At 46.3% G+C, this 13060-nt stretch overlaps 1 protein-coding gene across 2 annotated transcripts in view; it reads left to right on the top strand.

The window, feature by feature from the left end:
- KREMEN1 (kringle containing transmembrane protein 1) overlaps nt 1-2675 on the top strand; it is a 71197-nt gene extending 68522 nt beyond the window's left edge. For both annotated transcript variants that reach the window (XM_079942304.1, XM_079942303.1), the window contains exon 10: nt 2541-2675. The gene's annotated coding sequence lies outside the window, so the exon portion shown is untranslated. The remainder of the gene's footprint in view (nt 1-2540) is intronic.
- Nucleotides 2676-13060: the final 10385 nt, after the last annotated feature.

Here is a 13060-nt window from a genome sequence, read left to right as displayed (position 1 = left end):
AGGTTCAGAATCTCTCCATTAAGCCAAAACAGGGGTACCTGAAAGTTAAAACTAGACCAAAAGAGTAATAATCATAATAGTAACCATGCATATACACTTTACTGATCACTTATCCAGTGTCAGGTACTCACACCAGGAGTTAGCAGACTTCTTCTGCAAAGGGCTAAATAGTAACTATTTTACCTTTTGTGGGTCCTGTGGTCTCCAGTCTCTGTCACAACCTCTCAACTCTGCCTGCACTGGTTGGGGGCAGCATCCACTCCAACCATAGCTTATTCCCAGGGACTCCCAAGGACCTCCCCCATCACCTCAAGTCCTCAAGCCTTCGGGTGACTGTGAGGGAGTGGGGATCGGCAGTGGGAGGCGGGCACCAAGGCCCACCCCTAAACAGCCACAGACAATATATAAACACATGGCAGCTTGTATGCCAATAAAACTTCATTTATGGACACTGAAACCTGGATTTTGTATAACTTTCACATGTCACCAAAGTATTCTTCCTCTTTTTTGACTCTCCCCCAATAATTAAAACATGTAAATACCATTCTCAGCTCGCGGGCTGTAGGAAAACAGAAGGCAAGCCCACAGGCCAGCCCCTGCACCATGCCAACCGCTTTTCATCCTTTTGAATGCTTACAACAGCTGGATGGGTTAGGCCTCGTTATTATCCCCATGTGTCGGATGAGGACACTGAGGCTCAGAGAGGTTAAATAACTCACTCAAGAAGCACAGCAATCGGGACTTGAACCCACCCCCAAGCCTGTTTGCTTTTCTGAGAGACAAGCTGGGTGAGTTTAAATTGTGGAGAAAGGGAAGGAAAAGGTGCTGGTGGGGCAGAAAGGGAGACCCTAACACACAGCAGCGCTTGCCCCTGGGAGCACAAGGGAGGGCGGGGTGGGGATAGGGGAGGCTCTTTGCTTGAATGGGCTGCACTGCAGGGGTGGCGACCGGTTTCCTCCAGAGGCCCCAGATCCACGACAGCTGGTGGCCCTCACATTGTTTTGCGTCTCCCAGGTTCTCTTAATTATAACTAATTTGCCACCCTCAGCAATGCCTTGTTCTCCTTTGCTAATACCCATGAGTTGGAACCATGAGCCAGACTCCCAGCCAAATGTTGGGCAAAAATCACTTCCCTTTCCCACGTAGGGAGCCCCAGTCTCTTAGAAACTGGCCTTCTCAGTGCCGCAAGGCGGGCAGGGTGGCCCTTTTGCATGTGGCCTTGCTTGGCTGAGATTTGCCATCAAATCTGTCAGCAAAGGGGCTTAGCAAAGAATCTGCTTAACTTTCTCCAACCCCTTGGCTCCCCGGCTGACTCTCGGGACAGGAGACTGGCTGCACGGGTGGCCTTTCTCTTTGGTGCTGTTCGCCTTTTCTCCATTCCCACCGAGTCATTTGCAACTTGGGCCCAAGTCTTGGGAACCCTCTACCCCAGAAACACTCCGGGCTGTGCCTCTGTCTTGTTTGGGGTGACAGGGACCGGAAGCTGGGACTGAGGAAGGCGGCCGCTGCTGAGGGGTGGGGGAAGGAGGCAGGCTTGCCAACATACCTGTGTAGGTAACCCTAGCCAAGCCACCTGGCTTCACCGAGGAAGCCTTGATTCCTCATCAGAGGAGCATTAATACCATGAGCTCTGAACTTGTGGGGACTGGGTTTAATACAGGCTCTGCTGTCACCAGCTCCCAGACCTCAGGCAAGTTATTTTACCTTTGTATCCTCAGTTGACTCATCTATAAAATAGGTCTAACAGTAGTTTTCTCATAGAGTTGTTGTGAAGATTAAATAACGTAATAAAGGTAAAGTGTTCAGCTCTGGCACTGGCATTTTAATGATTTTCATCAGTAAACTAAGGGTGGTGACACTCTAACCACACAGGTCTGGAGAGGGTCAGCATGTCAAGGGCCTGGTCCATAGTCCCAAACGGGAGCGGAATCACACGGTTCTGCAGCCAGACCTCCCGGGGACCACCAAGAGCATGGGACCTCAGATGCGCCCTGCCTTTGGGATTGAAACTCTGTTTATCAAATTCTAAGCACACAATGCACAAAGGGCAGTTCACTCCTTAGAAAAATAATTCCTGACTCGGTTCCTTTAAGTAGCTAATTTCCCCCAATATGTTCATTGTATGGCCCTATTTTATAAAAATATCTACTGACCATCACCTTCTCAGTAACGTTATCTATTGGGTGAAAATACCCTTCTCCTGCAGGCCTCCTGCCTGCAGTGGATTTCTTCATCTGTTGCTTCAGGTCAGGAACAAATGCAGAATTTTGATGTCCTTTTATTTCCCTCCTGGCCCCAGGTGGGCAAACAGGCAGGCTAAAACCCCAGGCCCAGCTCTTTCTCTGCTCGCCCCGGCTCTGCCTCCCACGCCCTTGCTTTCATGGCAGGAGCCGCCCCTGCGCAGCCTTGCTCACCAGCGCTGCTCAGTGGTAATATCTGAGTGCTGCGGCAGAACATCAGCCCTGAACCGCCACCTCCATTGCTCTGGGCCCTAACCCTGTTGACTAACCCAGGGCACTCTCTCTCACCACGACACCTAGGAGCGCTCGGATTCTCAAAATGTCTGCTCAGAAGGCGAGTCCTCTGCGCCCTGACCCCACGGGACCCAACAACAGGAAGATCTTTATTTAAGAGCATCCTTTTTGTCTGCTTATAAAAGGAACACACCCCATCAGCAGGTACGTGAGCAGATGAATTATTCTACTTCCATACCATGAAATTCTAAGTCACTGTTCAACACATTTTATTTGATGTGTTTATATGTAGCTTGAATCTTTTATATTATTGAATTACATGTGCAATTTGGGGGGGGGGAAGCACATTGATTATTTTTTTTTAAATGGAAAGTGTAAAAAACAAAGCAACATTTGCCTCTCACTGGCATACCACTCAGAAGAAAGCAGTTCGTTCTTCTGTCTCTTCTGAAGAGTCAAAATGCTGGGGTGTGTGTTTCCAAGACAGACTAAGCCTGAGAGGTAGCACTTCCCCTGCTTGGGGAAGTCACCTGGGCTCCCAGGGCCGGGCTGAAGCTGCTAGCCTGCCCCACCCCAACCTGAGCCACCCCCAGAGGCACCTGCTTGTGTAGGGTGCACCTCCCAAAAGGTTCTCCCTGAGGCCAGCAGAATACTTGGGCCACAAGCCAAAAGGTTCTTCTCTTTGTTAACTACAAAATAAACAACTCAAGCCCCCCGGGCTACTTGCAGTACAAATGTTTATGCCTTTGGAAAGAGAAAAAAGAAAAACTCTTGAGAGTTCTGGAGCAGATGGGCGCCAAGTTTGTAATTAACCCTTAGCAATCGGGGTGTCTGATCTTCCGCCAAGGGGTCTGCAGCAGTTTGAGGCGGGTGGCTGATCTGGGCTTCTGCTATAACTTTGCTATTGATGGGCTTTTGAGGCCTTGGAATGCTCTCTGGAAATGACACCGGCTACATCTTTAAAACTCTGAATTAGGTACTAGAGACTCACCCTGAGAAAGAGCCTGACACCACAGCACCCGCTCCAGGTGAAGGGTTGTGAGCAGCTACAGCATTCAAACCACTTGGGGCAAGACCCCCTGATGATGGGTGTGTACACAGAGTCAGGGGGAGCAAGGCCCACCCACCACGGGGCTAACATTTGCTGAAGAGCAGGTACTTTGTCATATCAATGGTGGACATTGATTAAATGCCCGAGGACCAGACTCTCTGCTAAACTCGACACACTTCATATTATTTCATTTGATCCTCCCAAGCACCCAGTAGGGTGGGTATGGTTATATTCACATTTCACAGATGAGGAAATTGAGTCTCAGAGAAGTAAAGTCTGCTTTATTTTTTTTTTGAGTCTCATTTAATCCTGGCTGCTTAGGTCCTCCTCTTCAGATGATAGGTGTCCCTTGCCCGAGGTCATCGACCTGGTGAGTGGTGGCAGAGCTGGGACTGAAACCCAGGGCTTTGCAACTTCAAAGTCACCTCCGGCCATCCCTGTCCATTTGTGTTCACTAACACAAATGACGGTTATCACCTTTCAGACTTCCAGAAGCAATGCCGAACTCAAAGGAGCTACCTGTGGGAGCTGAGTGCACAGACAAGCTCGCCACTTAGGGGTACCCAGAGGGAGTGAGACGGGCAGCTGTCAGCCCCCAGGTCCCAAAGCCCATCATGAGAGGCTGGGGGATCTCAAAGGATCATCCTCCTCCATCTTTCCAATGGGGAAACTGAGGCCCAGAAGGCGGAATTCATGCCCAAGTTGCTACTATGACTTTGCCTCCACAGTCTGTGCTTTTCCACAGCTGCATGGAGCTTCCTGAAAAAAAACTGAAGGTGGTGGCAAGCACTGGACTGGGAAGATGGGGAGAAAGCTGATCTGGCGTGTTCCCTGGGCCCTCGGTTTAGATGGAGGGCATCACCCAGTTGCCAAGGGTGTTTCTTCCTTTATGCAAAGTCAGCCGTGGACTGCTTCCATCTTTAGCTCCAGTATCTTGTGGATTCAAGGCACCCTTAATGTCACAAACAGGCAGGGTGGGGAGTGAGTGGGCAGAGGATCTCCAGGAGATTTTAGAGGCAGGACCCAAGAGTATACTCCTTCACTGTACTTCACTTCCTCCCACATCCCATTGGCTGTAACCAGTCACATGGGCTGGGCTGGATACAAGGGCTTCTGGGAAGTATAGTCCTCCTGCGGGGGAGGCGGTGTGGGAAATGAAATTGGTGAATCCACAGCACTGTCTCTGCCATAACTATTCAAAATGTCACAGTCGTGTCAGGGCCTGAAATGCCTCAAGATCTGAAGGAAGGTCCAGTGTGAGTGCTGTTCAGCATAGCATGTAGGAGGAGCAAGTGGGTGAGGCTGGAAAAGTGGGCTGGCCCAGCTTGAGAAACACCAGTGGAAAAGTAGCAGGGAGAGAGGGTACTGATCTGCAACCGAGCCCCACGTGGCTAAAGTCCCTGACATCAATTCAGCCACGGCAGGAGAGGGACATGATGGTGCCAGACACATATATACAACAGAATATTACTCAGCCATAAAAAGAAATGAAACTGAGTTATTTGCAGTGAGGTGGATGGACCTAGAGACTGTCATACAGAGTGAAGTAAGTCAGAAAGAGAAGAATAAATATCATATGCTAACACATATATATGGAATCTAAAAACAACAACAAAAAACTGGTTCTGAAGAACCTAGGGGCAGGACAGGAATAAAGACACAGACGTAGAGAATGGACTTGAGGACACGGGGAGGGGGAAGGGTAAGCTGGGACAAAGTGAGAGAGTAGCATGGACTTATATATACTACCAAATGTAAAATAGATAGCCAGTGGGAAGCAGCCGCATAGCACAGGGAGATCAGCTCGGTGCTTTGTGACCACCTACAGGGGTGGGATAGGGAGGGTGGGAGGGAGATGCAAGAGGGAGGGGATATGGGGATATATGTATATGTATAGCTGATTCACTTCGTTATACAGCAGAAACTAACACACCATTGTTAAGCAATTATACTCCAATAAAGATGTTTAAAAAAAAAAGATGGTGCCAGAGCAAGAGGCAGATGAATGTTAAGGGAAACCCAATAGCCCTGAAGATGTCCAGAGGAGGCCACACCAGCCAAGAGTCCTGGCTAGCTTTCCAGAAAAGAAGAGGATGCAAGGGGGAGCTGGAAAATGAAAATAAAGAACAGAGGAGAAAAGCAAACACAAGGCACTGGAGAGTTCTAAGACAACAGGGACTGGTGCCAGCAGGGCCCGCATCACACAAAGGCTACCTCTGCGGTGACACAGGGCCACACGTTCAGAAGGGTCCTGTGCTCGGCTCTGCTGTCACCATCTTGAAATTCTTAATAATTGTCAAAGAAGGGGCCCCATGTTTTCACTGTGCATTGGGCCGCACAAATTATGCAGCCAGCCCTATGTCTAGCGGTATCAGCATGATGACCCTGCCTCCAGGGCAGGGGTGCTGCTGAAAGAGGCTGCTTTCCAGCCTGATGGGATAGCGGGGCAACAGGAGATGGATCTAGAGGAAGATGGGGAGTGGGGGCTGGTCAGCTCAGGTGTGTCTTGTTCCTTAGTGTTCTCAGGTATAAATATTTAGGAGAGACTGGTTTCAGATTCCACTTGCTCAGGGAGCCAGATTAGGAGGAAACAAGTGCTTGCCGGTGAGAGATTTTTTTAAAAATTGAGAATGATGAGCTCTGTAAGAGATGTGATGTTGAGAATGACAGATGATAGATGAAGTCCAGGTGCCCAAATGGGGAAATGGGGACATTGGATTAAAGTGAGAGGGAGGGGCATTAGACTAGGAGACTTGAGGTTCATCCTAACTTTAGGAGCCTCTACCTTCATAGACAAAGAGACATTCAAGGAGGCCTGCCTGTATGTTTTTTAAAACCAGTCCTGGTGTTGGAGACATCACAAAATCAGGAAATAGGTTAACTAGTCCCAGATGGAAATGCCTGTGGATGGTGGTGGTGGGGATCCTCTTCAAGTCAAAGAGGGATTCAGACACAGCTGGCCAACTGATGAGACCAGCCCTCCATTGCATTACCTAGAACAGCCCACAGCCTAAGGGAAGAAGGAACCTAGTACAGGGAGCTCAACCTAGATACAAAGCTTGATTCCAAAGGAGAGGAGTGACTAATAACCGTGCCTTCCTATCATTTGTTGAGTACACGCAGTGCCAGACACTGTGCTGCACACATATATGAGTTATACTCTGCTGTGTAACGTACCCCACAGTTCAGCAGCTTAAAACAATGAAAATGTATTATTGTCAGTTTCTCTGGGTCAGGATTCAGGAGCATTTAGCTGACTGGTTTTGGTTTAGGGTCTCCCACAAGGTTATAATCAAGATGTCAGCCAGGGAGGCCGTCATCTGAAGACTTGTCTGGGGCTGGAGGATCCATGTCCAGGATGGTGCACTCATGCAGCTGGCAAGTCGGTCCTGGCCCCCTCAGTTCCTTGCCTCTTAAACCTCTGCATGGTACTTCTTAAGCATCCTCAAGATATGGTAGCTGGCTACTGGAGCATGTGATGCAAGAGAGAGAAGGATGGAAGCCTCAATGTCTTTTATGATGTAGCCTCAGAAATCACACTTAGTCATTTCTGCAGTGTCCTGCTGGTACAGAGATCAGACCTATTCGGTGTGGGAGGCAACTACACAAGGGTGTGAATACCAGGAGGTGAGGATCATTGGTGGCCACTGTGGGGGCTGCCTACTACAGCATGTTGCTTGCATTATCTCATTTAATCATGACAACAGAGTTGGTAATAATATTTTCCCCTACTCGGAGGAAGAAAGTTTGTTCAATATCAAAGAACTAATAGCAGAGCTGGGATTTGAACCCAGCTGTCCCTTGGATATGTCTGAGCTCTATGGTGAGCAGGGATGATGTAAGCGAGGACTGACAGAAATGCTCACAAACCCTGTTAGACCCTGGCCTCCAAGCAGGAAGATGTTGCATTTCTCTCCTTTGGAGAGTCCCAAGTGGGAATGGCATCTTCTCCCCGACTCTCCCACAGGCCATTGGGAGCTTTGGCCCCGGGAGGGCACCAGTGAATAAGAGGTAGAGAAAGGGGCTGCATCTCTCCAACCCCTCCTCACTTCTCCCCAAGAGAGGGGGCTGCTACTTCGAATGAGTCTGATTCCAGAACAGTGACTGAGTAGAATTTACTAGTCACTGTTAGAAGATCTTTCACATACACATACACTACACACATGCACACACACACTGTCTCTCCATACACACCACATGCATGCACACAACCACACATGCACAAGCATGCCCACACTGTCATACAAATGTGCTTATCATGCAGGTGCGCATCTGACACACACACATGCACACACACCACACACTCTTCTCTTAGGCTTTCTGCCTCTAAGTGACCACATGGTTCATTTTTTCCATAAATATTTATTGAGCAGCTACTTATGCCTGGCATGGTGCTGGGTACAAAGGATACAGTGGCATTAAAAATAGGTGTGGTCTCTCCTAGCTAATGCAATAAGACAAGAGAAGGAAATTAAAGGTATACAGAGTGGGAAGGAAGAAATAAAACTGTCTTTGTTCACAGATGACATGATCATCCATGTAGAAAATCTGAAAGAATCAGTAAAAAAAAACTCCCAGAACTAATTAGTGATTATAGCAAAGTTGCAGGATACAAGATTAATATACAAAATTAATTAGTTTCCTATATACTAGCAGTGCACAAGTGGAATTTGAAATTAGAGAAATAGTACTGTTTACATGAGTACCCCCAAAATGGAATACTTAGGTATAAATCTAACAAAATATGTACGAAATCTATATGAAGAAAACCAGAAAACTCTGATGAAAGATATCAAAGAATAAATAAATGGAGAGATATTTCATGTTCATGAATAGAAGGACTCAATATTGTCAAGATGTCAGTTCTTCCCAACTTGATCTATAGATCCAATGCAATTCCAATTGAAGTCTCAGCAAGTTATTTTTGGATATTAAAAAACTGACTCTAAAGTTTATATGGAAATGCGAAAGACCCAGAATAGCCAACATGATATTGAAGGAGAAGAACAAAGTTGGAGGAATGACACTACCTGATGTCAAAACTTACTGTAAAGTTATGGTAATCAAGACAGTGTGGTATCAGTGAAAGAACAGACAAATCAATCAGTGGAACAGAATAGAGAACCCAGAAAAAGATCCTCATAAATATAGTCAACTTCTCTTTAACAAAGAAACAAAGACAATATAATGGAGCAAAGATAGTCTTTTCAGCAAATGCTATTGGAACAACTGGACATCCACATGTAAAAAAAAAAAAAAAAATCTAACCACAGACCTTACACCTCTAACAAAACTTAACTTGAAATGAATCAGAGACATAAATGTAAAATGTGAAACTATAAAACTTCTAGAAGATAATAAAGGAGAAAACCTAGATGACCTTGTGTATGGTGATGACTTTTTTAGATATAACACCAAAGGCATGATCCATGAAAGAAATCGTTGATAAGCTGGACTTCATTAAAATGTAAAACTTCTGCTCTGCAAAGACATATCAGGAGAATGAGAAGACGAGCCACACACTGGGGGAAAATATTTGCAAAAGACACATCTGACAAAGACTGTTATCCAAAATATATTTACAAAGAACTCTTCAAACAACAATAAGAAAATAAATGACCTGATTTTTAAAATGGGCCAAAGACCTTAACATACATCTCACCAAAAAAGATATACAGATGACAAATAGCATGTGAAAATATGCTCCATGTCGTATGTCATCAGGGAAATGCAAATTAAAACAATTAGATACCACTACACACCTATTAGAATGAACCAAATCTAGAATACTGACAACACCAAACGCTGGTGAGGAGCAATAGGAACTCTCATTGCTGGTGGGAATGCAAAATGGTACAGCTACTTTGGAAGACAGTTTGGTGGTTTCTTACAAAACTAAACATGCTCTTACTATATGATCCTTGCAGTCATGCTCCTTGGTATTTACCAAAAGGAATTGAAAACATGTCCACATAAAAACCTGCACTCAAATGAGTATGGCAGCTTTATTCATAATTGCCAAAACTTGGAAGAAACCAAAATGTCCTTCAGGAGGTGAATGTATAAATAAACTGTGCTACATCCAGGCAATGGAATATTATTCAGTACTGAAAAGGAATAGTCCATCAAGCCATGAAAAGATGGAAACTTAAAAGTGTTTTACTACGTGAAAGAAGCCAATCTGAAAAGGCTACATACTGTATGATGCCAACTATATGACATTCTGGAAAACGCAAAACTATGGAGACAGCAAAAAGGTCCAGCAAAAAGACAGCAGGGGTTAGTGGGGAGGGAGGGATGAGTAGGCAGCGCACAGAAGATGGTGAAAATACTCTGTATGATACTTTGATGGTGGATACATGTCATTATACATTTGCCAAAGCCCATAGAATGTACAACACCAAGAGTGAACTGTAGTGTGAACTTTGGACTTTGGGTGATAATGACATGTCAGTGTAGGTTCATCGACTGTAACAGATGTCCCACAACCATCTGACATGCTTGAGGCAGGTCACAACTTTCTTACCTCATCTGGGACCCCCGGAGGTCCCACTGTGTTCTCTCAGTGAAACAGCACACAGCAAGCCACAAACGCCAGAGCAGACAGAAGGAGGGATGCCCCAAAGGAATCCAGCCCTGGTCGCAATATGTTTTATCATCTGCACAAGCACATAAAGCCTTGTGTGGCTTGCTCAGGATCAATGGCCATAACCATTTAATGGCAAAGCAGGACTTGTCACTCGGTGACATCAAAGGCCCCCAAGACCAGTGCGGGCTCCTCTGAGACTATTCCAGAACCAAGTTATATATCATTTTTCTGTTTGTCAATGTCTTGGTGTGTATATTTCACTGGGCAACCTCACAGGAAGCAAGATTTGGGCACCCCGGACCTCCCTTCCGGACACCAACCCTGAGGACCACAGTCCCACCATGCCTTCAGCCACAGGCTTTTGGCACCACTGGGCAGCCTGGGCACCCAGCAGAAGACAAGGGTAGTGGGTGAGAACAGGTGGAGTGTGCACCTGGTGGGCAGGCCCATGCATGCATGTAAGAGAGCCTGGAGGCCCTCAGACAGCACGTTGAGACTTTGAGGGAGGCTAACCACCCCATCTGTGGCCCAGGCCTGCCTAATTTACCTCTGGTTACAGATGCTTTCCTATATGCCAGGACCAAGTAATTTAAGTCACAATCTGGAATGTCTGTCAGAGCTGGAGGTCGTGCTCTGTCCAAGTGCAGGCACCCCCTGTAGCATCCTTAGCAGGTGGCCCTTTACCCCTGCGTTCACCTTCCTGCGGCAGGAAGCTTGTACCTCTGCAGGCAGCCGCTCCTGCACTTGACAGGTGTGACTCTTACCTATCCGGCCCTTGGACTCTTGTTGGCCCAGAAACGTGGGCCTTGTCCCAACCTTCCTCTCAATCCCATCTACTGCCCTTTATCCCTCTGCCACTGCCAAGGTCAAGCCAAAAACCACTCCTTGCTGGGTGACAGCAGTAGTGTCCTTGGTGGTTTTCCCTCTCCCATCCATTCTCCACCCTCCCACAGGGGGGCCCTCCTAAACCCAGGGCTGACCAGCTCCTTCCTGCCTAAACCCTTCCATAACCGAATACCAGCCCTAAGAACCCCAGTGCTCCCAGGATAACGGGGCTTCCTGGGCTTTTATGATCTGCCTTCAACTGACCTCTCTAACCTTATTATTAAGAAGAAGAAGAAGAAGAAGAAAAAGAAGAAGGTGATGATGATTGCCAACACTTAGCACCTACTGAGCTCCAGGCACTGTTTAAATGCCCCAGACTGCCCTGGTGACACCTTGGTTTTGGCTCAATGAGACCCATTTCCAACTTCTGACCTTTAGAATGGTAAGAGAATGAATTAGTGTTATTTTAAGCCACACAAAATTTGCGGTAATTTGTTACAGCAGTCATAGAAAACTAATACTCCTATTAGAAATTTAAATTGAGAACTTAAAAAATCTATTAATTTGTTTAAAAATAACAGTAAGTATATTTTTTGTTAGCATAAAACTATTTTTATTTTAAAGTAACTATATTTTTAAAAATATTAGTGAGAAGATGGCTTTTTAAAAAATATTTTCGTAAATCTTTTCATGTCTGGCTCCACAGATGATAGCTGGATTCCCATGTCTGCTCTTGCATTCTCTCTGTTGTGGTGTATTGTTTTGGTTGAAAATATGAAGAAAATTCAACTTCATACAGATAGGAAGGTGGAAAAAAAGAGGAGCATTTCAATAGCTTTTTCAGACAACAATGGCTATTCTTCTTTGATATAAACTAAAACACAAAATTGGCAGTTTTTCAAAGGTTAGTTGCAGTGTGGAATCTGAAACCATATCAATGGTCTTTGTTATGACGGCCTTTGAATGATTCTGGCCTTGATGCCCCTTTGCTACACAGAGGAGCTGACAGTCCCCTTGCTGGGGAGCCCAGGAAAATGCTGAAGGTAACTCAGCCCTAGTAGGAGCTGGGCCAGGGAAAGGACAGAGGTGACAATGGGGTGGAAGTGGCAGAGCAGTTTAGGACAGTGGCATTGGACACAGCCAGCTGAGACCTTTAGAGGCTGCCAATGACAAGCTGACACTGCCCCGTCCCCTCCCCATAGCCAATTACAGCTCAAACAAAACCAACCATAAGCTCCAAACCTTTGTGCATGTTGGAATTAAAATAGCTTCTTTCTAAATCTTCTGCTATCTTCTAGCCAGATTCTGGCTAAGTTTGTCAAAGCCCATCTCTGCTAATTGCTCTGGTCCTTGGGTATCCAGCCTGCTGGGAGTTAAGACAAGCTGAGTATGAGTGCAGGTCCTGCTATGCACCAAGCCTGTGGCCCTCGGTGTCCTCCTCTGTACAGCAGGTATCTTAACACCAGGGTTGTGAGGACCCTGAGATGAGGCTTGTGAGGCATTTTAGCCAGCGCCTGGTGAGTGCAAGTTCAAGTTTGCTGTTATTATTGCAGGAATGCAAGTGACCTTCCAGGTGCCTCCAACTGGCCCCTGCAGCCCAGATCTTTCAGCCAGTGCCCAGGGCTTAGTGAGGTTGGCTGAACTGTCCACTCTCTCCCCAGCTCCATAACCTGGGGTTTCCCTGGAAGCCTCAGGGCTGGGGATGGAGGTGTTGATGAAAATAATCAACAAACCATTTATAATAAGAATAGCAAAGAGTTTTATTTGAGCCAAACTAAGGACTATAGCCAGGAAGACAGCCTCTCAGATAACTCTGAGAAACTGTTCCATAGAAGCATGGTTTTCAGCACAGTTTTATGTCTTGTCAGAACAAAGAACACCAAACAAGTCAGGGATACATTCCTTCAAGTTTAAAAAAAAAAAAACAGATCAGCATGTACACATCAGGTCAGTATGGCCTTGGCACCTGGGAAGGGAGTCTTAGCACCAGAGGAGTGACATCCCAGGAGGGAGGCATTTAATCTTTATTTTTAACATGGGCATTCTTTACTTCTGGTCAAAGTGCCCTTTTCTTGAATCAAAGCAGATGTACAATGTATGTTTAATAGGCCACAAACGGGC

The sequence above is a fragment of the Stenella coeruleoalba genome, assembly GCF_951394435.1.
Source record: "Stenella coeruleoalba genome assembly, chromosome: 14".
In the NCBI taxonomy this organism is placed as follows: Eukaryota; Metazoa; Chordata; class Mammalia; order Artiodactyla; family Delphinidae; genus Stenella; species Stenella coeruleoalba.
This window is presented reverse-complemented; position numbering and strand designations above follow the sequence as displayed.